This window comes from Saimiri boliviensis, chromosome 7 (genome assembly GCF_048565385.1).
Source record: "Saimiri boliviensis isolate mSaiBol1 chromosome 7, mSaiBol1.pri, whole genome shotgun sequence".
Taxonomy (NCBI): Eukaryota; Metazoa; Chordata; class Mammalia; order Primates; family Cebidae; genus Saimiri; species Saimiri boliviensis.
In genome coordinates, this window is record NC_133455.1 from 50,206,275 (window position 1) to 50,234,141 (window position 27,867).

Below are 27,867 nucleotides of genomic sequence, written 5' to 3' on the forward strand. Positions count from 1 at the left end.
TTTGCTGCCTTCCTCCCCATCACCTATATCTGGCATTTCTCCCACTGGTCATTAGAAAAAAAAATTTAAAAAGTTTTGTTGTTAGGTACAAACACAGTTATAATAAATATTTCCTTTTATCATTCAATGATTCTTTTGCCTAATAATAAATCTATTTTTCCTTTAGTTCATAAACTTTGTATTGTTTTATGTCAACTTTTTTGGAAGAATAGTTTCTATTAGTATTTAACAGTATTTACTGTCTTAAAAAAATTCTTTTACCTTGTTTGGGTTTGACATGTTTTTGACATTTAGAAATTATGTTTATTGTAATTATTGCTAATTTTATCTCCACTATTTTTACTATGCTTGTTTTTCCTTGTGATATTATAATTCATCAGATCAATAGAATTTACTTTATGTCTTTTATTCTCTCTATTCATTAGTAAATGATGTATTCTGTTTATATTCATTTAAGGCAAAGGCCTCATGATTCTACTCCAAGCCACTAAGGACCCTCCAGAAAATCTCTGTGCTCCTGTATACTCAAAACTTCTGTGGGCGGCAGGTCTTACTGAGACCTTGATCCTTGGAGCCTTGTCAGTATCCTACTTGGCTATCAGGAAATGGATGAATTACCCCAACCAAATGTGTCAATAAAACCAGATTGTACTCCAAAAATAATAATAATAATCTATTGTCTATTTTAACATAACCATAGGAGTGGATTTGGAATGTTCTCAACACAATGATAAATGTTTTAGGTGATAGATATCCTAGTTTGATCATTACATAGTGTATGCTTTTGTTAGAATATTACATTTGCCATAAATATATACAAGTATTATGTATCCATAAAAATAAAAAAAAGTAGCCACCACAGTAAAAAGGTTCTCCATGTGCTGTATTACATCTGAATATACAATCTCCTTGACTAGATAATTAATATTACAGGGCACAGATCATTTTCCTTTTGTAAAAGGCTCTCATAAGTAACCCCCAATTAAGCTTTTCCTATAACACTATAATGCCTATAATTTTTATATGGTACTAACCATATAAGTGAAAGTTATTAATAATGGTGATAATTATCATATTAATTATAATTTGAAATATCCAGTAAGTATTTCCTAATTGATAAGTAATGTGCCTTTACATTTAAAATATATATTTACCCAAAGTTTAAAGAGATTGGAACTTCTGCTTTCTTCCCAAAAATATAGAACATTCCTACTTCTCACTTTCACCATGACTCAGTTGATGATTGTGTATTATTCAGGTCTCAATTAAGTGTCACTTCTTCTAGGAAGTTTTTTCTGTCACCATCCCCCATGTACCCACCCACCCATCTTCAATATGTACTCCTATAGCACATGTACTTCCTTTTCTTCTATCATGTCACTACAATCACACTTATTTATACTGCTAATTTAATGATTAATTTTTGCTATTCTATAAATTCCATGAAAATTTACACCAAAATGATTCCTTCACCGTTGATTTTCTACAACTTAGCATGATGGCACATTACTTATCAATTAAGAAATACTTACTGTATATATTTATGGCAAATGTAATATTCTAACAAAAGCATACACTATGTAATGATCAAACTGGGATATCTATCACCTAAAACATTTATCATTGTGTTGAGAACATTCCAAATTTACTGCTATGGTTATGTTAAAATAGACAATAGATTATTGTTAACTATAGTCACCCTATTGTGCTATCAAACTAAATCTTTTTCTTTCTATTGAACTGTATTTTGTACTCATTAACAAGCCACCCTTCAGCCTTCCCCCACTACTCTCTCTACCCTGTTGTAACTACTGTTGGATTCACCACCTCCAGGAGATCAATTTTTTTAGCTCCTACATATGAGTGAGATCATGTAATATTTGTATTTCTATGCTTGGCTTATTTCACTTAGCATAATATCCTTGAGTTCCACCCACAGTTCTGCAAATAACAGGAATTCATTCTTTTTTATGGCCAAATATTATTCCACTGTGCATATATCACCACATTTTTAAAAATCCATTAATCCACTAAGGAACATTTAGCTTGTTTCTATATTTTGGCTATTGTGAATAGTGCTACAATAAACATGGAAGTCTAGATATCTATTTAATATGCTGATCTTCCTTATTTAAGATTAAAAAAGTGGGATTGCCTGCCCTGATGTACATTCTCACCAGCAGTGTATTAGCATTTCCTTCTCCAAATTCTTGCTAGAATTTGTTACTTTATTTTTGATAGTAGCCATTTAACTGGGGTAAGATGATATCTCATTGTGGCCTTTGTTTGTATTTCTTTGATTATTAATGTTGAGCATTTTTTCCATAAACTTCTTGGTCATTTGTCTTCTTTTGAGAAATGTCTATTTAAATATTTTGCCCATTTAAAAACCAGATTTTTTTATTTTTATTATTTATTTATTTATTTATTTATTTTTGCTATTGAGTTGTTACGTTTCTTTGATTTTGGTTATTAATTACTTGTCAGTTGAACAGTTTGCAAATATTTTCACCCATTTCATAGGTTGTCCCTTTACTGCGTTTCATTTCTTTTGCTATGCAGAGCTTTTAAGCTTGATATAATCCAATTTACCCATTTGTCAATTTTGCTTTGGCTGTCTGTGCTTTTGGGATCTTACTCAAAAAATCTTTTCCCAGACTGATGTCCTAAAGCTTTCTCCTAATGCTTTCTTCTAATAGTTTCAGAATTTCAGGTTTTATATTTTTGTCTCTAATCCATTTTGACTTGATTTATATATATAAAATGGGAGATAGGGATCTAGTTTTATTCTTTCACATATGAATATTTAGTTTTCTCAGAGCATTTATTGGAGAAGGTGTTCTTTCCTCAGTGTATGTTCTTGGCGCCTTTGTCAAAAATGAGTTGGCTGTAAATGGAAGATTTATTTTTGGATACTCTGTTCTGTCCTATTGGTCTATGTGTGTGTTTCATGCTGTTTTGATTACTATAATATAGTAGTTATATATACTATATAAGTACTTACCTACTTGGAGTTTTTCAGGGTAGTTTCTTTCTACAGGCATGACCACTACACCTAAAATATATTGAGTTCCCAGATGGCAAATACAGGTGAAAAGAAATCTAAACAGCATTTTGAAATCCCTACAGGCTATGGCACAGCCAGAGTGTGTTCATGGGCCTTCCTGGAAGGGACATACAGACAGAAGTGCAGTTACAAATGCCAACAATGAAATCTGTTTATGGGTACAAATAGGAGGTCATGTAAATATCAGCAAATCAGCTGGACAAATAGACCAGTTTATACTGCTGCCTGGTGAGCAAGATGAGGTTCAAGATGGACTGTGTGATAATAAATTCCTCATTCAAAAATAGAGTGGAGACTATTTTTAGTGATTTACAGTTCTAGCACAGTCAAATACTGCTTTTAAATTAGATATTTGTGGTGTAGTTCAGCCCTTAAGGCTTATTTATGATCTTGGAGTTGAAATATACAAGGAGAAGTGATTACCATCCTTGTCACCACTTTAGTTTCACAATTATCTGGAGTTGTTTTCAACTGTGATGGTTGTTTGCATTTGTTATTTTGTGACATATCCCCATCCTTCTAGTAAAGAAGTTGAAATGCAGTTCTCGAAGTTTAATTACCCACATGAGATGAGGGATTACAATGAGCCCTTTCAAGTATTACATGCACAGGACTAACAGCCATAATTAATTTCTTTTTGGGTCTTTAAGACAGCTATGATCATGTCAATCGCAATCATAAGTATCTGAAAAAGTCTTCAAAATAAATTTATAGATTCTAAATAATATATTATGCCAACAGGAGTCACTAAAATAATGGATTCTTTTTAAGAGGTGTGTGAAACTGGATGGTGTCAAGAATTGGCAAGTAGACCCATGAAGAACCAGAGATTTTTGGATTCATTGGATAGATTCATTGGCTAGACTCATTGGCTAGATTCACTGGTAGTTTATTACTGTAACACTACTTTTTTCAGGAATGTTTGGACTCCCTTAAAGGAGCAGATATGATAGTCAACACTATGGAAATAAAACTCATCTTGCTCAAGTATTATATACAAATGACACCAACATAACTAACCCAGGGAAGATCGGCTGAAATTGTCTTTTTTTTTTTTTTTTTTTTTCGATACAGAGTCTCACTCTGTCTCCCAGGCTGGAGTGCAGTGGCATGACCTTGGCTTACTGTAACTCCACCTCCTGAGTTCAAGTGATTTTCATGCCAGGTGAAAATTTTCAGCCTCCCGAGCAGCTGGGAGGTACCTGCCAAAATGCCTGGCTAATTTTTGTCTTTTTAGTAGAGATGGGGTTTCATCCATGTTGGTTAGGCTCGTCTCAAACTCCTGAATCAAGTGATCTACTCACCTCATCCTCCCAAAGTGCTGAGATTACAGGCATGAACCACTGTGCCTGGCCTGAAATGGTCTTTTGAATTAGGAATATGCGGATATATTACCTTGTCATTCAGGAACCAGAAAATTTCCTGACTTGGAAATCTGTCAGAGAGAGAGAGAGAGAGAGAGAGAGAGATTGAGAGAGAGAGAGAGAGAGAGAGAGAGTTTGTGTCTTTGTGTGTGTGTGTGTATTTGAATGAGGACAACAACCCTTGGAGAATTGTGGGTACATTTTTTTAGACCAGAGTTTGCCAATAGGCATTCAAATATTCCAATGTATTTTTGTAAGGTGTGTAATTTTGTTTGCATATAATAAGCCACAACTCATAAAAGCTTATAGGAAAGAAATTGGAATAATTCACAAAAGTCCAACTTATTATTGTTATTTGAAAACAGGCCCATGTCACAGCCCTTTCCCATGCACTTGACTCATTTTGCAATGCTCTTAAACAAGATCGATCTTCTCTCTGTTGTTTGGTTTCCTGCTCAAATGTTACCTCCTTAGACAAACATTCCCTGGATGGCTTATTTATAACATTCATCTTAACATGTTTTAATTTTCTTCAAATATTTTTTACTATCTGGCATTATGTTATCTATTTATTTGTATTCTTACCTATGGTCTTCTCATAAGTAAGAAATGTCTCTGATGACAGGACATTCTGTTTATCATTTTTATATCCACCATTCCTAATACCTAGTAGATTTTCAATAAATATTTGTTAAATAAATAAATCAATGATATTTACAGATTTACTAATTCTAAAAATTTATTTAAATTGTTCTCTGATTTAGGATTTTATATGCATTATTATTTTTCTTCATATATCTTGTTACATAAAATATAACAGTTGTTTCTTTTTAAAATAATTTCTCTGAAAATAATTTTATAATATGAAGGCACTGACATGGCCTCATTTTGAACATATTTTCAAGCAGTATTATACTGGAGCTTAAAATGATTTTCTAGATTGCTGAATTAGAACAAAATACTGTCAAATGAGATATTGGACTATTAGGTTGGTTCAAAAATAACTGTGGTTTTCACCATTACTTCAAGTTTTTCATTAAAGAAATGGCAAAAACCACAATTACTTTTGTACCAACCTGATACCATTGTTAATTATACATTTGCATTCCTGCCTATAGCACGATCACATTTTGCTAAACAGAAGTGGGACACTTGAGTATAGCTCAGTAGTGGATATTCTCCAAAAAAATGACATTGGAGTGTACAGAAAAGTAAGACTTTTTTTTCACTCATGGAATATGAAAGATGAGAGTGCTTTTTCTTCCTCAACTTCCTCCTCCTCCTCCTTGCTGTTCTTACTCTCTTTTATTTTTCCTCTTCCTATTTCTATTCTTCTCCTTCCCATTTCTTCTTTTTATCCTCTTCTTTCTCTAATCCTTTTGTAAAGAAATCCCACTGGGTGGAAGCATGGAGCTAGTTTTTTTTTTTTTTTTTTTTTTTTGAGACAAGAGTTTCACTCTTGTTACCCAGGCTGGAGTGCAATGGCGCGATCTCGGCTCACCGCAACCTCCGCCCACATGGAGCTAGTTTTACCAGAAAACAGAAACAGAAAATAACAGTTAAAAATAGTGATGCTGTTTCAAGATATCAATGCTACTATTCTTAGAAAGTTTTTTTGGTATTTTTTGAACCTCTTTAAATTGAAAAGAGATGAAAAATGGCATCAGGAGGTGTATATATGTGACAGATTGGCAAAACTTATCTAGACAGTACTGTTAATACCTTATTTTATTTTAAATGTGTAGCTTACAGTAAGAGGCGAAAAAAGTGCTATAGAATTAACTGTGTTTGGATGGCATATTTCCTTAGCTTATTTATTAATTTCCTAGTCACATAAATTATATGATTTAAGCTTTTCCTTTATCTGAAGTTGTGAAAAGTGATAATGAATTAGGGAGCTAAGATAGCTCAGAGAAATTAGGAATTGGATAATGCTAGAATAAAAAATATGATATATGGCTTTAAGTTCATGCCTTAAGCAGACAATCATATTTATCTCAGAAAAAAAATCCTAAGTGTTTTACAGATAGGAGGATTATCTTAAGTGATTTCTGTTTTCATATGTTAAAATGCATCTTACAAAACAATACAAATGGCATGGCAATAAAATATAAACTTATGTACAAATGTCTATTAAGTGGGACTCTTGCATATAATTAAGTGAAATAAATATAAAATTATCATATGTGCAAATGTCTATTAACTGGGACTCTTGCATATAATTAAGTGAAATAATCAGGCAGATGTCAGAATGAACATATGGGTTTAAATTATTTTCTAACAAAGCAAATGTAGATTTCATTTAATAAATTCCATTTAATAAATACCTATTACCAAGAGAAGCTTATATACCGTGATGGTATGAATGTAGACAAACTGTCTTAATGGTTTCAGAGGTGGGAATAAAAACTTTCAATTTGATATAGATGTGATAAACAAGTTATCATTTGCTCCTATTTATTCAGTGTGATGGAAGAGTAATTTGCTTTAATCCTTTGCAACAGCATCTTTGGACTCCAAAAAGGGGAGATGGGAGATCATGGATGAGAATTATGCAGAACAGAATTCCAAACTGTAGTCAGAATGATCTTTGAAAACACCAATTTAATAATGTCACCACTTTGAATAAAACTCTTTATTGCTTCCTATTGCTTTCAGGTTCAAAACCAAAATCTTGATCATGATTTATATAATTCTTTTTGGTCTCACCACCTCTACCTCTTCTTTTCCAGGCTCTAATGCTGGCCTCTTTTCATTGGCCCAAATTAGCTGTGTCTCCATTAGCTCTTCCTGCTTCCTGGAAAAAAAAAGGAAAACCATGTTCACTGGCCTTCTTAAGACCATTCTTCCATCAGATTTTATGTCTTACTTCCACAGGGAACTTCTTCTGCCTAAATGTACAGGCCCTCAAGCCATCCTGTACATTTCCTTTAATATATGATTATTTGATTAATGTGTTTTTATCCAACTTGACTGCAAGCTCCCTGAGGGCAGGACTGGGTCAGATTTTGCTCACATTGTATTCACAGCTCTAATATTTTGCTTGAGACACCATTCCCTTTCTCATCCCTTCATTACATCCTGTCTATTTTTAAATACTGATTTTTGATGTTCTCTTGGTACTGTCCATCTCTAGCCACACCTGTTCTTCTCCTTCTGTATACAATCAGAGACTGAATAAGTACATCAGAATCTAAGAGGCACTATACCAACTAAGAAAAAAACAGGTGAGATTTGAAAGAAATTTTGGTAGCAATGCATGCAAAAGGCTGTAGTTTTTATATACTTCTTTAGTTTAACTCATCAGAAGACAGGGAAAAGAATGTAGAAGATCCAATTTCAAACCCAGAAAATCAGAGCATTTGAAAGCTTGTAAACCATATTTAGAACTGTGTCTGATATTGACTTCATGCTGAATTTACTGTAGTTGTTGATTTTTTAATAAATGCAAAGAGCTGGGGAGAGATAGCATGGGGAGAAATGCCAGATATAGGTGGTGGGGAGGAAGGCAGCAAATCACACTGCCACATGTGTACCTATGCAACAATCTTGCATGTTCTTCACATGTACCCCAAAATCTAAAATGCAATAAAAAATTTTTTTAAAAAAGATTGGTACACAAAAAGAGAAACTATTTCTAATTAATATTCAATACTTTTTCTTGGTTCAGTAATAAGGCCACCATCTGAAATAAAAATGAGACCCATGATGGAGTAATGGTGCCTTCATTGTGAAGGAAAAAGTCTTACGGTTTAATTAGTAGGGGTCTTCAATTATTATGCCCTCAGACGAAAATACTTACATTCCTTATCAATTTCCTCAAAGTCTGTAATAAAAATAAATTGAGTATAAATGCTTTTTAATTTCCAAATGTGAGAACTTTATGCAATGAGAAGTTATTTATTTTTCTTTTAACAGCTTGCCAAACTGCAGGTAATCATAACTCCTTATTAGCAGGTAAGAAAATAGTACTTGTATTGTGAATGCATGATATCAAGGTATATAAATGATTTGTTCCATTTGGATTACCTAGTGTGTGTGTATGTGTGTGTGTGTGTGTGTGTGTGTGTGTGTGTGTGATAGTGAGGTATATATGGCATTTTTTTAGAGAGATAATGCATAGTTTACCATATCTCAAAAATGCCTGTAACCTTCTCCCCTGCAACCACTTCCCCTACCATACCAATAACTAGACATAGCCTTATCTGAAGAGTCAGGGACAGAAAACTAAGGAAATCCAATTAAAGAGCGGGGGGAAGACAGGAGAATAATTAGAAAGAAACAAAAGTTGAGAATGCTGTGCAGTATGTTACACATTCCCTCCCAAAGTCATTTTCATTACTGCCTATGAAATCTGAGATTTAGTCTATATTTTCTAACATTGCTATATTTGGATATTGATACAGTATGTTTTAGTAGAGTGAACCAAGAAGCAGTTATATAAACTGAGAAAATAAGGAGGAAGTACAGCTGTGGACTGACATCAGGGTGGGAATAGAAAAATGTTCTGGACTTGGAAAAAGCTACAGATGGAATATCAATGATGGCTTGGACGTGTGATATAGCTCACTGACTACCAATTTATGATGAAAACCACAGCTGTACTGCAAAGTTACTACAGTGATGCAATATATTATATATGGATAGCATTTTAAATTTTAGAAAAAAGTGATAGTATAATTTCACATAATTGTCGAGAGCTATATTAACATTTCCTAAGAAATTATTCTAAGCCAATAAACAAAATGTGTGTGAATTTAACAGAAAATTATATATGTTGATATTAAACTTTTTTTCCCCTTAAAACTAGCAATGATCTTTGTTCTATTTAGGAAAAGGCAAATAAATAGTTTCTGTTTTGCATATAGACTTAAATATATGTGTGAAAAATAAGATTGAAATGTTCACTTTAGTTACTGTAAAATAATGATTATTTATAGTATAATTATAGTAAGCCTTCAAACACATTTTGTTGACACTTGTCAATGTTTCTTGATGTGAAGGTTTTATGAATTGTTTCTAAAAATAATGTCTGATAGACTTATTTAGGATTAGGAAGCAATGGTGGTAAAATAAATTATAGCTCTAAGGAGATCTCAAACATGAAATTATGGAAAATCCGGCATGAGGAGGTAATCACTTGAGCTAACTCTGACCCCAAACATGAAACTACAGATTAATAGGAGCAAATTATATTGATAAAATATTAATTGGAAATTCATTTATCAATACAAGTAAGACTGAGATGCTAGACAGGTAAAAGAAATCAGAGTAATTATAACATGGTAGAAACCTCATGTGATCTTGTTGAGAATTCAATATAAAATTACCATATAATGCATTATGCTATATTAGTTTATTTTCACACTGGTGTGCAGAAATACCTGAGACTGAATAATTTATAAAGAAAAAGAGGTTTAATAAACTGCAGTTTAACATGGCAGAGAGGGCCTCACAATCATGGCTGAAGGCAAAGGATGAGCAAAGGCATGTCTTATATGGCAACAGGAAAGACAGAGTGTGCAGGGGAACTGCCCTTTATAAAACCATCAGATCTCGTGAGATGTAGTCACTATCATGAGAACAACACAGGAATATCTGCCTCTATAATCTGATTACCTCCCGTTGGGTCTGTCCTACCACACGTGGGGATTGTAGGAGCTACAATTCAAGATGAGATTTGGGTGGGGACACAGCCAAACCATATCATATGTCTTATGAGACTTAAGCACAAGTAAAAGAACTACCAATATTACATTACTGTACAGTAGCCGAGAGTATGGGCTCCTGATTCTGTGTATTTTTATCTGGGGCAAGAAACTTGTCTACTCTGTCACACAGTTTCAGATTTATAGAGTAGCTATGAGGATTAAATGATTTAATATATTTAAAGACCCTAACAAAAAGCCTAGCACATACATTTCTTCAAAATATTATCTGTACTGTTACCACAGTCACCACTATTAATATTTATAGTCCATGAAGAAGATAAACATCTATGATGTTGATTCTTGACCAAAACCAAGACGGAATTACTGAAATAGTAATTTATGAGCAGCTAGGAAAGGAATAATTGGCCACCAAGAGCCAAGATGAATTCACTTCAAATGAATCATGTCAGTCTAAATTCATTTGGACAGAAATACTAGACTGAGAAACAACTTAAACATTATTAGGCATTTTGTTTCTAAACTGTAGTAAGTCAGTAGACAAGCTCTTTCATCTTATACTTGTAAGCAAAATAGAAAAAAAGACATATATTTGAATAGTTGATTAGAAAAATAATTGCTTAGTAACTTTGTCCAAAAGGTTCTGATTAATGAATTAATGTAAACATGTAAGAACATTTCTAACTATTCATTTAAAGGCCTAGCTTTGGCTGTGCCCAGTGGCATACGTTTTATCAATTACCCAATTAAGAATAATAATATAAATGTTAGAAAATGCTATTTATTTCTAACCACAGAAAATCCTCTCCTTCTCCTCCTAACCAAGCACATATTTTGTTCAGTTATTAACTGTCTTTTTTGTAGCATATGTTCAAGGGGGAAAAAACATCATCTCTAGTTCCAGAGTCATGAGTGATTTAAGACAGTCATCATGCCTCTATAACATTTTAACACTGGTAAGTTTAGAAAGGGACAGGAGAACATTCTGACTTTTAAGGAAAGTTAACCAGAATGGGAAAGTTTCTAAAAGACAGAGGAAAGGAAAGTTTATTAAGGTCTTCAAACCTCACCAGTAAAGAAAAATGGTTGAAGAGGCAAATATCTATAGAGCACCAGGAGAAAAAGTCAACATGCTAAGTATAGCAGCGAAAGATAGAAAGACTCCACTCATTCATAATGTCTTTAAACCAGTGAATACAGTAACCTGGAGCTTTCTGTCCTTCAGAAGTCTGTGTAATGTAAAACTTCCTACTACTGTGACAGTTGAGGCAGGGTTTTAAAATTTTTTAACTTGCAACCAAAAATATTTGAACTAATGTATCCTGAGCTGTGCTACATGTCTTAAACTCAGACTCTTATTTACATACCTCAATAAGACTGTAAGGTGAATAGTATATTTATCTACACTTCACTGAGAAGTAAACTGAGGCTTAGGTAGGTGAAGTGATTTGCCCAAATTATAGTGCCAGTAAACTGCAGAATTGAGATATATGCATTTAGTATTTGCATTCTTAGCTAGGATAACATACAAACTTTACCATTAATATAGAGAAAAAAATGATTATAAATATTTTAGTGGGATAGCAAATGTGTTGAATGGCAAATAAAGATCCCTAGAACTTTGAAAGCTATGCTGAGGCCAAGAGTTGAAGCTGCTCTTGCTCCATAGGAATTTCGTTGATTGGATTAACTAGAGTTTCAGATTTGATGGCCTGGTGACAAACTGTGTGTGGAAATTAAAGCTTGGGACAGAATAAACAGGGTGTGGGGCAGTGCTAATGAAGAAACTTTGAGGCCCCAACATAATTCTGAGACCCTAAAGGACTACAATCTCAGGATATGTATGAACTAAAAGTTAAACCTGTCCCTACCCATCCCCTCATCCCTAGAATCTTGCAAGAAAAGTTTCTCTGGCACTTAGTAGAGCAAAAAAAAAAATTCCTTGAGCAGTTACCATGATACGTGAGATTTTGAATTGAACTGTGGTAAAAATTCTTATCACTTGGGTAGTAAAAACAACAACAACCCATAAGGCATAAATAATTTACTATTGAAATACAAACAAAAACAAGAGCAACGATCAAACAGGTGCAGCTATATTACTGTTAGGCAAAATTAGCTTTAGTGTATAAAAGATTTATGAGAGATAGAGTCACTTCATATAGATAAATGGTTTAATATCTAAGGAAGATAGAAATTTTATATAAATATGGATACCTGCTAGCATACCCTCAAATATATAAAAGGAAAACATTCAGAAGTATAAAAATAAATAAATAAATAAATCTTCAGTTGTGGTGGTAAATTTTAGCATCATTATTTCATTAGTTGATGTAACAAAGACATCAAAAAGTAAGTATAGTATGAACAATACCATTAGCATTCTTGACCTAATGAACTCAGACACTCAAGAACATACCTATTTTTATATATACATATTACATATATATATCATATATATATCATATATATATGAAATATATATAATATGTATATATACACATATAATATATGGAAAACTTTAAAAGTATTGACTATGTTCCACAAAGAAAGCTTCAAAAAGTTTAAGAACGCTTGAAATTATATAAAACATGTTCTCTTATCAAAATGCATTTAAGTTTTAATTTTGAGAGGATATAAATCAATAAAACAGTTAAGAGAAACTCCAATAAGATGAGAACTCAATACACACAGTTATCTATAATCCATGGTTAAAAGAAGAAATCATATTGGAAATTAGAAGATATTTTACCTTCATAATAGTGAAAAAACTAAATAGATATTTCATGGTCATATAGCTAAAGTAATGATTAGATATTTGTGGACTTAATTTATCTTAAAGAATAATTAATATCAACCATCTGTCTCAAACATTTAGAAAAGTACAGCAAAATAAACCCCAAGAATATACGTGGAAGGGTATAATAAATGTAAGGAAGAAAATTAATGATCTAGAAAACAGATCTTTATCTCCCTGAGTTCTGCTCTGATCTTAGTTATTTCTTCTTCTCTGCTAGTTTTCGAAATTATTTGATCTTGCTCCTCTAGTTCTTTTAATTGTGATGTTAGGGTATCAATTTTAGCACTTTCCTCACTTCTCATGTGGGCATCTAGTGCTGTAAATTTTCCTCTAGAGACTGCTTTAAATGTGTCCCAGAGATTCTGGTACATTCTGTCTTCATTCTCATTGGTTTTGAAGAACATCTTTACATCTGCCTTCATTTCATTTTTTATCCAGTCATCATTCAGGAGCCAGTTGTTCACTTTCCATGTAGTTGTGCAATTTTGAGTGAGTTTTGAATCCTGAGTTCTAATTTGATTGCACTGTGGTCTGAGAGACGGTTTGGTATGATTTCCATTCTTTTGCATTTGCTGAGGAGTGTTTTACTTCCAATTATGTGGTCAATTTTAGAACAATTGTGATGTGGTGGTGAGAATAATGTATATTCTTTGGTTTGGGGGTGGAAAGTTCTGTAGATGTCTATTAGGTCCTCTTGGTCAATATCTGAGTTCAAGTTCTGGATATCCTTGTTAATTTTCTGTCTCATTGATCTGTCTAATATTGACAGTGGGCTATTATTGTGTGGGAGACTTTATTTTTGTGTGTAAGTCTCTTTGTAGGTCATTGAGAACTTGTTTTATGTGTCCAGGTGCTCCTGTATTGGGTGCATATATATTTAAGATAGTTAGCTTTTCTTGTAGCATTAATCCCTTTACCATTACTTAATGCCATTCTTTGTCTCTTTTGATCTTTGTTGGTTTAAAGTCTGTTTTATCAGAAACTAGGATTGCAACCCCAGGAGCTGGCTTTTTGAAAATAGAACGCTAGCCAGACTAATAAAAAAGAAAAGAGAGAAGGTTCAAATAGATGCAGTAAAAAATGATAAAGGGGATATCACCACCAATCTCACAGAAATACAAACTACCATCAGAGATTACTACAAACACCTCTATGCAGAAAAACCACTAAATCTAGAAGAAATGCATAAATTTCTAGACACTTACACCCTCCTAAGACCAAACAAGGAAGAAGTTGAATTCCTGAAAAGACCAATAACAAAGGCAGAAGTTAAGGCAGCAATTAATAGCTTACCAACCAAAAAAAGTCCAGGAACAGATGGGTTCACAACCGAATTCTACCAGAGGTACAAGGAGGAGCTGATATCATTTCTTCTGTAACTATTCCAAATATTACAAAAAAAAGTGAATCCTTCCTAACTCATTTCATGGGACCAGCATCATCCTGATACCAAAACCTGGCAGAGACGCCACTAAAAAAAAATTTCATCCATGATAAATATTGATACAAAAATCTTCAATAAAATACCAGCAAACTGATTGCAACAGCACATCAAAAAGCTTATCCATCATGATCAAGTCATCTTCATCCCAGGGATGCAAAGCTGGTTCAACATATGCAAATCTATAAATGTAATCCATCACATAAACAGAACCAAAGACAAAAACCACATGATTATCTCAATAGATGCAGAGAAGGCCTTTGACAAAATTCAACAATGCTTTATGCTAAAAACTCTCAATAAACTAGGCATCAATGGATCATATCTCAAAATATTAAGAGCTATTTATGACAGACCCACAGCCAATATCATACTAAATGGGCAAAACCCTAAAGCATTAAAACTGGCACAACACAAGGGTGCCCTCTCTCACCACTCCTATTCAACATCATATTGGAAGTTTTGGCTAGGACCATCAGGCAAGAGAAAGAAAGAAAGGGTATTTGAATAGGAAGAGAGGATGTCAAATTGTCCCTGTTTGTAGATGACATGATTGTATATTTAGAAAACCTTGTTGTCTCAGCCCAAAGTCTCCTTAAGCTGATAAGAAACTTCAGCAGTCTCAGAATATAAAATCAATGTGCAAAAATCACAAGCATTTCTATACATCAATAACAGAGAGCCAAATTATGAGTGAACGCCCATTCCCAATTGCTGCAAAGAGAATAAAACACTTAGGAATACAACTAAGAAGGGACGTGAAGGACCTCTTCAAGGAGAACTACAAACCACTGCTCAAAAAATAAGAGAGGACATAAAGAGATGAAAAAAACATTCCAAACTTACGGTTAGGAAGAATCAATACTGTGAAAATGGCCACATGGCCCAAAGTAATTATAGATTCAATGCTATCCCTCTCAAGCTACTAATGACTGTATCCACAGAACTGGAAAAAACCACCTTAACCTTCATATGGAACCAAGAAAAGGCCCTCATAGCCAAGACAATCCTAAGCAAAAACAAACAAACAACAACAAAAAAATAGAAACAGAGCTGGAGGTATCATGCTACCTGACCAAACTATATTACAAGGCTACAGTAATCAAAACAGCATGGTACTGGTACCAAAACAGAGATATAGACCAATGGGACAGAACAGAGGCCTCAGAAAGAATGCCACACAACTAAAACCAACTCATCTTTGACAAACCTGAAAAAAAAAAACAAGCAACGAGGAAAGGATTCCCTTTTTAATAAACAGTGTTGGGAAAACTGGCTAGCCACATGCAGAAAGCTAAAACTGGATCCCTTCCTTACACCTTATACAAAAATTAACTCTAGATGGATTAAAGATTTAAACATGAGGCCTAATACCATAAAAACTCTCGAAGAATTTTTAGAATAAAAACCATTCAGGACATAGACAGTGGCAAGGTCTTCATGAAGAAAATACCAAAAGCAATGGCAACAAAAGCCAAAATTGACAGAAGTGATCTAATTAAATTTAAGAGCTTCTGCACAGCAAAAGAAACTATCATTAGAGTGAACCAGCAAGCAAACAGAAAAAAAAATGTTTTGCAATCTACCCATCTGACAAAGGGCTAATATCCAGAATCTATGGAGAATTTAAACAAATTTATAAGAAAAAACAAACAACCCCATCAAAAACTGGGCAAAGGACACGAACAGACATGAAGACATTTATGCAACCAATAAACATGAATAAACGCTCAGCATCACTGATCATTAGAAAAATGCAAATCAAAACCACATTGAGACATCACCTCACACCAGTTAGAATGGTGATCATTAAGAAATCAGGAGACAACAGATGGTGGAGAGGATGTGGAGAAATAGGAACACTTTTACACTATTGGTGGAAGTGTCAATTAGTTCAACCATTGTGGAAGACAGTGTGGTGATTCCTCAAGGACCTAGAAATAGAAATACCATTTCACCCAGCAATCCCATTACTGAGTATATACCCAAAGGATTATAAATTATTCTATTATGAAGACACATGCACACATATGTTTATTGTAGCACTGTTCACAATAGCAAGGACTTGGAACTAACCCAAATACCCATCAATGATAGACTGGACAAAGAAAATGTGGCACATATACACCATGGAATACTACACTGCCATAAAAAACAATGAGTTCATGTCCTTTGTAGGGACATAGATGAAGCTGGAAACCATCATTCTCAGCAAGCTGACACGAGAACAGAAAACCAAACACTGCATGTTCTCACTCGTAAGTGGGTGTTGAACAATGAGAACACATCACACACTGGGGCCTGGGGGTGGGATGCTAGGGTAGGAATTGCAGGGGATAGGGGGATTGGGGAGGGATAGCATTAGAGGAGAAATACCTAATGTAGATGACAGGTTGATGGATGTAGCAAATCACCACTGCGGTACATGTATACTTATGTAACAAACCTGCATGATCTGCACATGTGCCCCATTTAAAATTTAAAGTATAAATTTTAAAAATAAATAAATAAATAAGAAAGAAAATAAATACACAAAAGAAAGCATCAACCAAGCCAAAAATCTGCATTTTGGAAGGAAAAGAACAATAAAATTGACAAACCTCTGGCAGGCTTAATTATGAAAAAAATAGAGGAGGCATAAATAATTCATATAAAGAATGTAAAAAATATATAACTACAGGTGCTGCATATTGCAAATAGATAGATGGTATTATAATTATGTGAATAAACTTGAAAATATGGAAAAAATGTTCAAATTCCTTGGAAATGATAACTTACCAAAGTGAATCAAGGCAAAATAGAAAATGGGAATTCTATGGTCCTACACAAAATAAATTCAGTGATTAAAATTTTTTCACACACAGAAAAACTTCAGATCTGGATGGCTTCACTTGTGACTTTTACCAGATAATCTAACAAGAAATAATTATTATTTTATACAAACTCTTCCAGAGGATAGAAAAGGAACTATGTATCCTAGCTATTTGATAAGGCTCATGTGATATTGTTACCAAGATACCAATTTTCCTTAGAAACTAAAAGCTTTCTCTTGGGCTTTTGAATCTGGATGCTGATAATACTAATTCTATTCAACATTATATGCATTACTTATGCAAATTAGTGACAGTTCACTAAAGGTTCTGGATACAGAATTAAATACTCAACAGTAGATTAATATACAATGCTATATGAGCCACAAATCAAAAATCAAGCTTTAGAATATAACATTTACAATAGCATCAAAAATGTCAATGCCTTGGAACAAGTTTAACAAAAGTCTGTAAGATCTCTGTGGATAAAATTATGGCATTTTTGAAGGTCATTAAAATATATAAATAAAGATTGATATATTATAATTATGGATTGGGAAACTTAGTATTAAAAAGATGACATTTCTGTCCAAATTGATCTGTAGCTATGATGCAGTTCCCATTGAGATCACTATAGATTTGGTATTGTTCAATTTAAGAGTTTAATTATACAATTTTTATGGAAAAGCAAAAGACTAAAATATTCTTGAAAGAGAAACATAATTGTTGGTGAAAGCATTCTAAACGATATTAAGACTGTGTATAAAGCTATAAAATAGTGTGCTGAAATGGGGCAGGTTTAGAGATATAGACCAATGAACCAGATCACAGAGTCCAGAAATGGAACCAGGCCTATATAACAGAGGTAGCACTGCAGGTAGGAAAGAAAAAGATGGGCTTTCAAATTAATGGTAATGACTTAATTGAATATTCATAAAAAAGAATGGATATTGTAAACTCATACCACGTACAAAAGTGAAGGGCAGGTTAAGATTTTAGGATAAAATAATGTCTTTATGATCTTGGGCTATAGAAAGATTTCATTAAGACATAAAAACTCTTAAAGCAAAAGGGTTTAAATACATTAATAAATTTTTAATCACAAGAATAAAAAAATGCAGAATAGAAGTTACAGTACATAAAACCAATAGGTTATCTATATCCTTAATATGTACAAATTTCTACAAATCATTTAAGGAAATCAAAATATTTATACAGATACTTTGGAAAACAAAAAAATCCAAGGGGTCATTGATCAAATAAAAAGTTAATCCCTCTCATTTATTTTTAAAGAGATACAAACTAAAATCAGAGCTAGATATCCTTACTTATTCACTAGAGAGATATGTGAAATTGAAAAATAAAAATTTGATGTGAATCAGAAGTACAGGTGTTTTAATAAATATTTTAGAATTTTTTTTTTTTTTACGAAAATGCCTTTTATTTACATAAAATCTCCCTGTGTGCCCAGCTGGCCCGGTAGCGGCCATTGAAGGCAGCAATGTGCCTCAATGGGCCATGGGGCACCCGGGGCTGCAGGGTGAGGTGGCTCCCTCCGCACAGGACCCGGGACACGCGCCATGGCACAGGCCTGGTTGCTGCCCATGACCTCCATGAGGTCCCAGCTCCATCTCCACCACCCCAGGGCGGAAAGCAGTGTGCCTCACCTTTGCCAGGCTGGGCCAAAACAGAGGCTGCGCCCCACCCTCCGGCCCCACCCTCTCCCCTTGGAAAACAGGTGGGTTTTTCCTAACCCAGGAAAACGGAAGATGACCACGCTTTCTATGGCTGTGAAAGTACAAGGAGAGGAACTGCGCTGGGAGCTGCCGCGTGGATGGCAGACCAGTCCCGGACCCGGCTCCAGGGAGCAGGAGGAGGGGCCATGACCACAGGACACGCCAGGCCACAGCCCCAGGAGCGGGGACTGCCCTGCGCACCCAGGTCCGAGAGTCCCTTCTGGCTGACCAGGGCTGTGACTCAGCAGGGCCCCAGCACCAAGCTGCCCTGGGGGAGCCTCAGAGTGTAGGGGCGGGCACGCTGGGGAGGGGCAGCTCCAGGGCGGGCGTCTCCTTCGCCTGCGCCGGGCTGGGCTTCCGGTGGTCTAGCTGCTCCAGCTTCTCGCCAAGCTGAGAGTAAAGCTCCTTCACAGCCAGCTTCATTATCTAGGAAAGTTGAAGATATGCAAACTGGTTATTCCTTTCCTAATATACTCCTTAGAGAATTTCCTGCATATGTGTACCAGGAGGTAGTTATAAGAATTTTTACAGCATCAGATTTTTAAAATAACCACAAATAGAAAGCAACATAAAGTTCATCCACAAGAAAATGGACAAAAATTGTGGTATATTCATACAATGGAAAGTCATACAGCATTGATAAAATGTAATGATAAGCAAAAGTGTCAAGTTACTAAATAATAAATTATTCTAATTACATGAAGTTAAAAAACAAGAAAAAACATTGTTAAAAGCAAGAGTTAATTGTTATAAAAGTTACAGTATTGGGTATCTCAAGGCAGGAGATAGATGGAAGCTACAGAGGAAGACATGTTTGTTTTGTTAATGTAGGTATGTTTATATATTTATACAGATATATTTTATGTAATTTTAATGTATATTTTTAAAATCGATGTTGAGAAAAAAACTAAAAGTGGTATTTGAAACTTCTATTAATAATTATCCACTATTGTCTCAGTTCTGCGAATATACTCAAAAAGTTTGAATTGTACACCAGATGGATTTTATGGTATGTGAATCTTGACAAACTGTTAAAAAAAAAAAAAAAAAAAAAAAAAAAAAAAAAAAGGATGTTCCCAAGAGATCAATTAGGTTCAACAAGTAGAATGCAGAGGAAGACTTATTAGTCTCAATATATATGAAAAATGAAAGTATATGAGGTTTGATGGAACAATCTGACACTGTACATGATGAGTTTCTCCATACTCCAGATATTTAAACCTAGACAGGATACAATAAATGTTTGAAATATTTTATGTGTGGTTGGCAGAGATGATAGCCTAAGTTTCTTTCAACATTTTAGTTATATTAGGAGGGACATAGTTTTATTTTATAATTAATATTGTATGAACTACTCAATTATGTGTGTGATAAAGCAGGACTTAAATACAAAATGAAATAGTTAAAACATATGAAATGACTGTATAGTGTTTGGTAAATTGCATCATAAATTAAACTGTCTTTTTTAAAATATGAAGATGACCCATCATTTTCCAGGGATGGTGATTTATTTCCATGAAGAAAAATAAATATGTCAATTGCCTAATGCTCAAATTAAAAAGATATAATTCCCACCCTTTCTCTTTACCCAGCTCTGTTTCCTTGGAAAAGAAGTAAATCTTAAACTTAAGTGGGAAAAATATTTAGCTTTGGAAGAAAAAAATGCCTGATTATAGGTTTCCATGACCCTTCTGATTTAAGAATTATTATGGAAAAAATAGTCTCAACCAAAGCCTCTGTGTTTTAGGTTTGTGAACTTCTGCAAGTCACTAACTCTTTAAATTTTAATTTCTTTACTAGTAAAATGGGGATAATAGTAGAGCAAACTTGACTAGGGGTTTAGAAGAATTAAATTAAATGAGATAATCCATATAAATCACTTAGAACAGTGGCTAACATATGGTAAGGGCTCTATAAATGTTTATTTAAAAGCCCAAACAAAAACAGATGGCTTCTGTCATCAGAATGAATAACATTTAAGCAAAGTTTCAGGAAAGAAAACTGGATTTAATCAGGAGAGCTATTGTGGGATTTATTTATATTTTATCTCAGCACACTGCTTTGCTCCTTCCAGTTGCACAACCTGTCTTCTGGCTAGAGGTGTAAAGAAAGAATTGCCAAATGGAAACTTTCAGACATATATAAACATGTCACCTTACCTATGCCCCTTGGGACCAGAGATGTATCTGCTTAGTTGACTCGCAGAAGACCATAAGGAAGCATATGCAATATATACTTACCATAATGTATTACTGGCTTTCTATGGACATATTTGGAAACTCACAGGGCACTTTATAGATTGTAACCTTATATAAATGATACACTCTGTCATTTCATTCTTAATGCTTAAAATGCATCCAAGATAAATCTAACACAAAGTAGTGAAAACTTTAGTTTCACTGCTGACACTAAAAATATAAAAGCATAAGTCATATCTTGGATGTCTGTATACATTATATTTAATTTTTAAATTCCTCCAACAGCCTTTTTCTTTGGACTGATAGAGCAATCAGACTCTGGGTTTTGAATTTATAGCCTGGATGAAGGTGCAATGTTTCCTACTAGGAGGCTAGATCAATAATGCTTTCATCGATTTTAACTTGAAACAAAACCAAGGGTTTTTGAGACTAAGATAATGCTTACCTCAGTAAATAGTTGTGATACCTAAATGACATATTTCCATTTTTTAAAAATGTTGAAATATTTCTAAAAATGAGAACAGGATACAATAATACTAGAATAGCAATATATCTGTTTCCTTCTGGAAATTACTTTGGCTTTCACTTCCCACTTTTTGGGGGTGTTGTAGATCTAGCTAATAATAGACATTGAAGTACATTGCATAATTTCAGCATAGAGAACATCACCAGAATTTATAAATGTCTTGAGAGATTTCTTTTTTGTTATATCTTAGTGTAAAAGCAAGCACCCATTTCCTCCAACAATTAAAACTGAGTTACATGAAAGAGGAAACTCCCAAACTATAGAATTTCTGTCTTACCTCCACATTCGATACTTAATCCCCATAATCTCCATGTGTTGAGGGAAAGACTTGGTGGGAGGTGACCAGAGGTTTAAGGAAAGGAGTAAAGCTAGAAGTGTGTTATTATTGTTGTATGCATAATACCTCTCCCCCTTGCTGTTCTCATGATAGAGAGTGAGTTCTTACAAGATCTGATGGTTTTATTAGTGTCTGACAGTTCCTCCTTTACATACACACCCTCTCCCACCTGCTGCCATGTAAGACATGCCCTTCCCCTTCTGACATGATTATAAGTGTCCTGAGGCCTCCCTAGCAGAACTATAAGTAAATTAAACCCCTTTTCATTATAAATTACCTAACCTTGGGCAGTTCTTTATGGCAGTGTGAGAATGGACTAATAAAATGAGATATTATTATACCTGAGCAAGTTAGAAGGAAAGCACTACACTCTTGAGTTCCAATTGAGAGTCTTTTATTGCTGGTGACCGAGAGTCAGCTCATGCTCAAAATCTCTCTGTCTCAAAGAGGGGGATGTGATTTCCTTTTATACCTAACCTAGAAGAGAGGGGAGGGGGAATCTAAGTGAAGCAGAATTTTACACAAGCAAAACAAGCAATTTAGTAGGGGGAAGCTAGTAACCAGGAGGCAGGAGGTTCCCATAGTTGCTGGTTACTAAGAGTATTTCCATACAACCATCAAGGAGGGTAGCAGGGTGGATTTTCCATACAATGAATAACCAAAGGGAAGTTCCAAGGAGAGGTATTCACAATAGCAAGTGTGCTTGACAAGCAGGATCTGGTTACAATGATTACAAGGCTCAGTACAGCCTGACCCAGCTGTGCACCCAAGGGAGAAATGGCAGGGAGAGAGAGGCTAAAATGGAGTTTACAGCTAAGATGGAATCAGTTAGGCTAGCACAAGTTAGGCTGTCACAATATGGAAACACATGGGATTCTCTCTCTCTCTCTCTCTCTCTCTCTCTCTCTCTCTGCTTGAAGCATCTCAAGGAAGAAGTTAATCAAAAATAAAATGTACATTTGGGAGTCATGAAAATGGAGTTAATATTTAAGAACCATTGTGTGAGAAAACATTTTAAATGGTCCATTTTCAAGGCATGATAAATCTAAGCACTGACAGTCAGCCTGCAAATTTTAACAAACCACAGGGCTCATGCACCTAGAGGGTCACAATAGGTAAACAGAATGTAGAGGAGGAGTCAGCTCATAAAAGAAAAGAAAGTTTTGTTACGGGGAAATCGAAACTTAAGTGGGGAAGAGGTATAACCTTATAAGGGGGATAATGAAACTTAGGCTAAGTCCAGGAAAATTGTAACTCCATAGTACTTGACCAATGAGGAACTGGGGGAAGGATTTGCAGGCTAGGAGGTAAATTACTTATTATGACTGCCTGAGATATGCCTGCTCACCAGACACCTGATCTTGCAAGACTTATTAAAAAGCCTCACTTTTGCTGTTCTTCATGCCTCTGGTCCATTCCTTAGGTTTGGACATGTGAGCATGTTTTTCACAATTGGAATAGCTGAGATAAAGCAGGAAGAGAGTACACATTTAGAAGAAGAAAAAGCTGTCTAGAAATAATCTTAGAACTCCTTCAACATTAAGGGCCAGGCACAGTGGCTCATGCCTATAATCTCAGTACTTTGGGAGGCTGGGATCACCTGAGGTCAGGAGTGTGGGAAACCCTTCAATATTAAAAAGATAGAGAAGAAACAAAAACAACCAAAAACATCAAAAAGAAGGAGCCAACGAAAGGAGAAAAGCTAGAAGTGTGATATTAATATTGTGTCCATAATACCTCTCCCTATCTTGAATAATATTCATCCCTGCCCATTGCCAAGTAAGTTGCAGAGAAGAATACTTTGATACTCCATTGACTTTGGGCTCAGTCATGTGATTTGGCCTATGGCACATCTGCAGACATGATGCGCACCATATCTGAGCAGATTTAGAAGCACTGCAAATTTCTACCAGGGTTTTTGTTCTGGATTTCCCTGCCAAAAGAAGGATTTGTCCCAGAGAGAAGCTGCTCCTTTACTCTGGGACCCTGTATGTATGAAACGAGGGCATAATTTGGAGCAAAGCTATGTCAGGCAGGACACAGAAACTTTATAACCAGACATGAAGCACAGAAAACAAGTAATTAGAGTCAGAAGTAGTCATTAATTTTCTAAAGTCAACAAGACTTTGCAGTTGTCAGTAATATAGCAGAAACCAGCAAAAGTAGTATAATACACAAAGGAAAGAGAATTTCAAAAAGTGGGAGTGAGGCCAGGCCTGGTGGCTCATACATGTAGTCCTAGCACTTTGGGAGGCCAAGGTGGGTGGATCACATGAGGTCAGGAGTTTGAGATCAGTCTGGTCAACATGGCAAAACCCCGTCTCTACTAAAACTACAAAAATTAGCCAGCTGTGGGGGCACCTGCCTGCAATCCCAGCTACTCTGGAGGCTGAGGCAGGAGAATTGCTTGAACCAAGGAGGTACAGGTTTCAGTGAGTCGAGATCACACCACTGCACCCCAGCCAGGGCAACAGAGTAAGACTCCCTCTCAAAAAAAAAAAAAAGGAAAGAAAGAAAGAAAAGAAACGAGCATCCAAAACAATGTGTTCTATTAATTTTTAAATTTTAATATACATGTTCTCATTTACAAATGTGAGCTAAATGATGAGAACACATTGACACAAAGGCAGGAACAATAGACACCAGGGCCTACTTCAGGGTGGAGGGTGAGAGGAAGGTAAGGTTGAGAAACTACTATTGGGTCTGTGCAACTACTTGGGTGATAAAGTCATTTGTACACCCAACTCCAGCAACACATAATTTACCTAAGTAACAAACCTGTGTATGTGACCCTTGAAGCTAAAAGTTTATTTATAATAAATAAAATAAGATAGTATTTAACCAGTTAAGTGAGAATCACACAAATGTTTAAAATATGATTTTTTTCATATTCTCCTCAGTTGTCATGATTTGATTGACGTTCACATTATGTTTTGTTGTCAGGAACACAAATGGATAGGCTAAAATATACTACATTTTAAGCTATATGTAATACTTATCATGGTTGGATTGAAGAATAAGCTTGCTATTGAAGCAGTATTGATGAAAAAACTTAGGAAACTAGCAGCTGCATGAACATTTTAAAGAAAAATAATTATTCAAAGTCCTAAAGTAGTGTGCAATATTAGAACCACCTAATTAATAAAGAAAGAACGTCACTTCTCTATCCTGTAATATTTTGGCTGCATCCCAAATAACACTGAGCTTTTACATTGGCATTCAAAATGCTAATTCGTAGCTAATTGTTGTCATTTTACACTTAGCTCTATTTGGTATTGTCAGAGAAATTATTTAAAATTATTGAAATTCCAGATGCCTGGGGATTAAATAGAGGAATTAATAATTTCAAAACTCAGTTGGATTTTGAAATTTCTGGCAGATGTTGTTACTAAAAGATGCACTGCTTTAATTGGAGATTTTCATTTTAAATGATTTTATGGCAGATTTTGCCCTGCAGTTTATAAATTCTTGAAGAAGAACAAAATCTTCTGTTTTCTTGGAAGAAGAAAAAACTTAATTGAAATAATGAATTATTGGATTCATCAGGTTACTTTGTTGTCATGGTATCATAAGTTTTTAAAAATAAAATAAGATGTGTCACAGGTTTGAGTCTACTTTTATTATTAAAACTTTATCTTCCATAGCACTTAGGAATTCAATGTTCTTTTCTTTAATATAGCAACTAATTCCGTAGTATCTCTGGTAGACATTTTAATGAGATTTCTGTTTGCAGACACACAAACAGAAAAAGAGAGAATATTTGCCTAGACTTGGCTAAAATATCAAAGCAGTGGGAGACAAAAATATGCTTTTACCTTGTATTTCCTAATAATTGTAACACTGTCCTATGGTGCTTATTCCTGACCAGATTATCCCTTAATGTAATAATAATCACATTTTCCTAGTGTTGAAAGTCAGTTTTCTCAGTCTCTGTTTTTGCTTGTCTAGGGCTCCTAGATACCTAATGGAAGATCATGACAGATTATTAAAAGATGTTTGGCTAAGCTAATCTAAAGAATTAATTTTGGTTACATCATTTTTACCAGGTTTCTTTAATTTTTTGGAAACTTTTTCTTTCTGAATTAACCAAAATATCAGCTCTTTTTGAAGATACATGTCACGAATTATTCTACACAATGCCTCACACTAACAAAGCATTCAAAAATACATAATTTATAAAAACATCAAATATTTAAAACTCTCAAGATCTAATATTTTATGATATGAACAATAGATCAAGCTCTCTGTTAAATTTCCAGTGGTACATTAATGAATAAATCAGTTCCTGCTATCAAGAAGCTTATGGCTAAAAGGTGAAAAAAGATAATTAAAAGAGCCATTAAACACTGTGATTAGTGATATGGTAGTTAGATAATGCTTAGAATTCTGTGGAAATAAACTATACCTATTTTAACCTCAATGCATGATGGAAAGTGTCCCAGAGGGGGCAATTTATAAGCTGAATTCTAAAATGTAATCAGGAGAAAGGCAAATGGTGCTGGTGGAGGGGTGGTGGAAAAGGAAATAAAGATCTTTGGTGACAAGCTCACAAGGTGCATTAAAAACTTTGTTTCCACATGTGTTTAAAATCAATATCAAGACTGTGTATGTAGAGAGTCAGTTCTTTATAGGTTTCTCATATTTCTACACATTTCCTAAGCAGATGCACTGACTACCATTTTTAGTCTATCTTTTCAAGAATGTATGTAAGGTGAGCAGCATCAAAAGATAGAGATGGTGTCTTCCTCTGGAGCAAAGGGCGTGTTTGTTTGTTATCTAGTATAATAATGCCTCCCCTTTGGAGAAAAGTCAGACAGATTTACTGCCCATTATAAAAAAATTTAAGGTCTCAGGGGTTGCTGGCAAAATGACCGAATAGGAACAGCTCTGGTGAGAAGTTCCCAGGAAGATTTGCACAGAAGGTTGGTGATCTCTGCATTTCCAACAGAGGTACCTGGTTCATCTCACTGGGACTGGTTGGACAGTGGGTACAGCCCCAGGAGGGTGAGCTGAAGCAGGGTGAGGCGTTGCCTCACCTGGGAAGCACAAGGGGCTGGGGAACTCCCTCTCCTAGCCAAGAGAAACCATTAGGGACTATCCCTGGCACTCTGGCTTTCCCACAGTCTTTAAAACCCACAGACCAGGAGATTCACTCCAGTTCTTATAACACCAGCACCCTGGGTTTCCAGCACAAAGCTGGGCAGCCACTTGGGAAGATACTGAACTAGCCACAGAGGTTTTTTTTTTTTTTTTTTTTTTTTTTTTTTTTAAATATATATCACAGTGGCACCTGGAACACCAGCAAAACAGAATAGTTCATTCCCCTGGAAAGGGGGCTGAAGCCAGGGAGCCAAGTGCGGTGGGTCCCACTCCCATGAAGATGAGCAAGCTAAGATCCACTGGCTTGAAATTCTCACAGCCAACACAGCAGTTGGTGCTTGACCTGGGACATTTGAGCTCCATGTGGGGAGGGGCGTCCACCATTGCTGAGGTTTGAGTAGGCAGTTTTAACATCACAGTGTAAACAAAGTCACTGGGAAGTTCAAACTGGGCGGAGCCCACAGCAAGTCAGAAGGCCTCTGAAGGCAGACTGTGTCACTAGACTCCCTTCACACTGGGAAGGGCATCTCTGAAAAAGAAGCAGCCCATCAGGGACTTATAATTAAAACCCATACCTACCTGGAACAGAGCACCTGGGGAAAGAGGCTGTTGTGGGTACAGTTTTAGCAAACTTTAAAGTCCCTGCCTGACAGCTCCGAAAAGAACAGTGGATCTCCCAGCACAGTGTTCCAGCTCAGAAAAGAAACATATTGCCTCCCCAAGTGGCTCCTTGATTCCTGTGTATCCTGACTGGGAGACACCTCCCAGTAGGGACTAAGAAATGCCTCATACAGGAGACATCTGGCTGGCATCTGGTGA

The 27,867-nt window shown here is 35.1% G+C and overlaps 1 protein-coding gene across 8 annotated transcripts in view; it reads left to right on the top strand.

The window, feature by feature from the left end:
• Positions 1–27,867, top strand: part of CCDC59 (coiled-coil domain containing 59) — a 148,959-nt gene that overhangs the window by 85,215 nt on the left and 35,877 nt on the right. For 3 of the 8 annotated variants that reach the window (XM_074402483.1, XM_074402485.1, XM_074402488.1), the window contains one exon: positions 458–27,178. The exons of 1 other annotated variant lie outside the window; for it this stretch is intronic. The gene's annotated coding sequence lies outside the window, so the exon portion shown is untranslated. Of the gene's footprint in view, positions 1–457; positions 27,179–27,867 lie in introns of those variants that run through there. 4 more of the 8 variants (XM_074402482.1, XM_074402481.1, XM_074402484.1 and 1 more) reach the window with 4 other exon arrangements.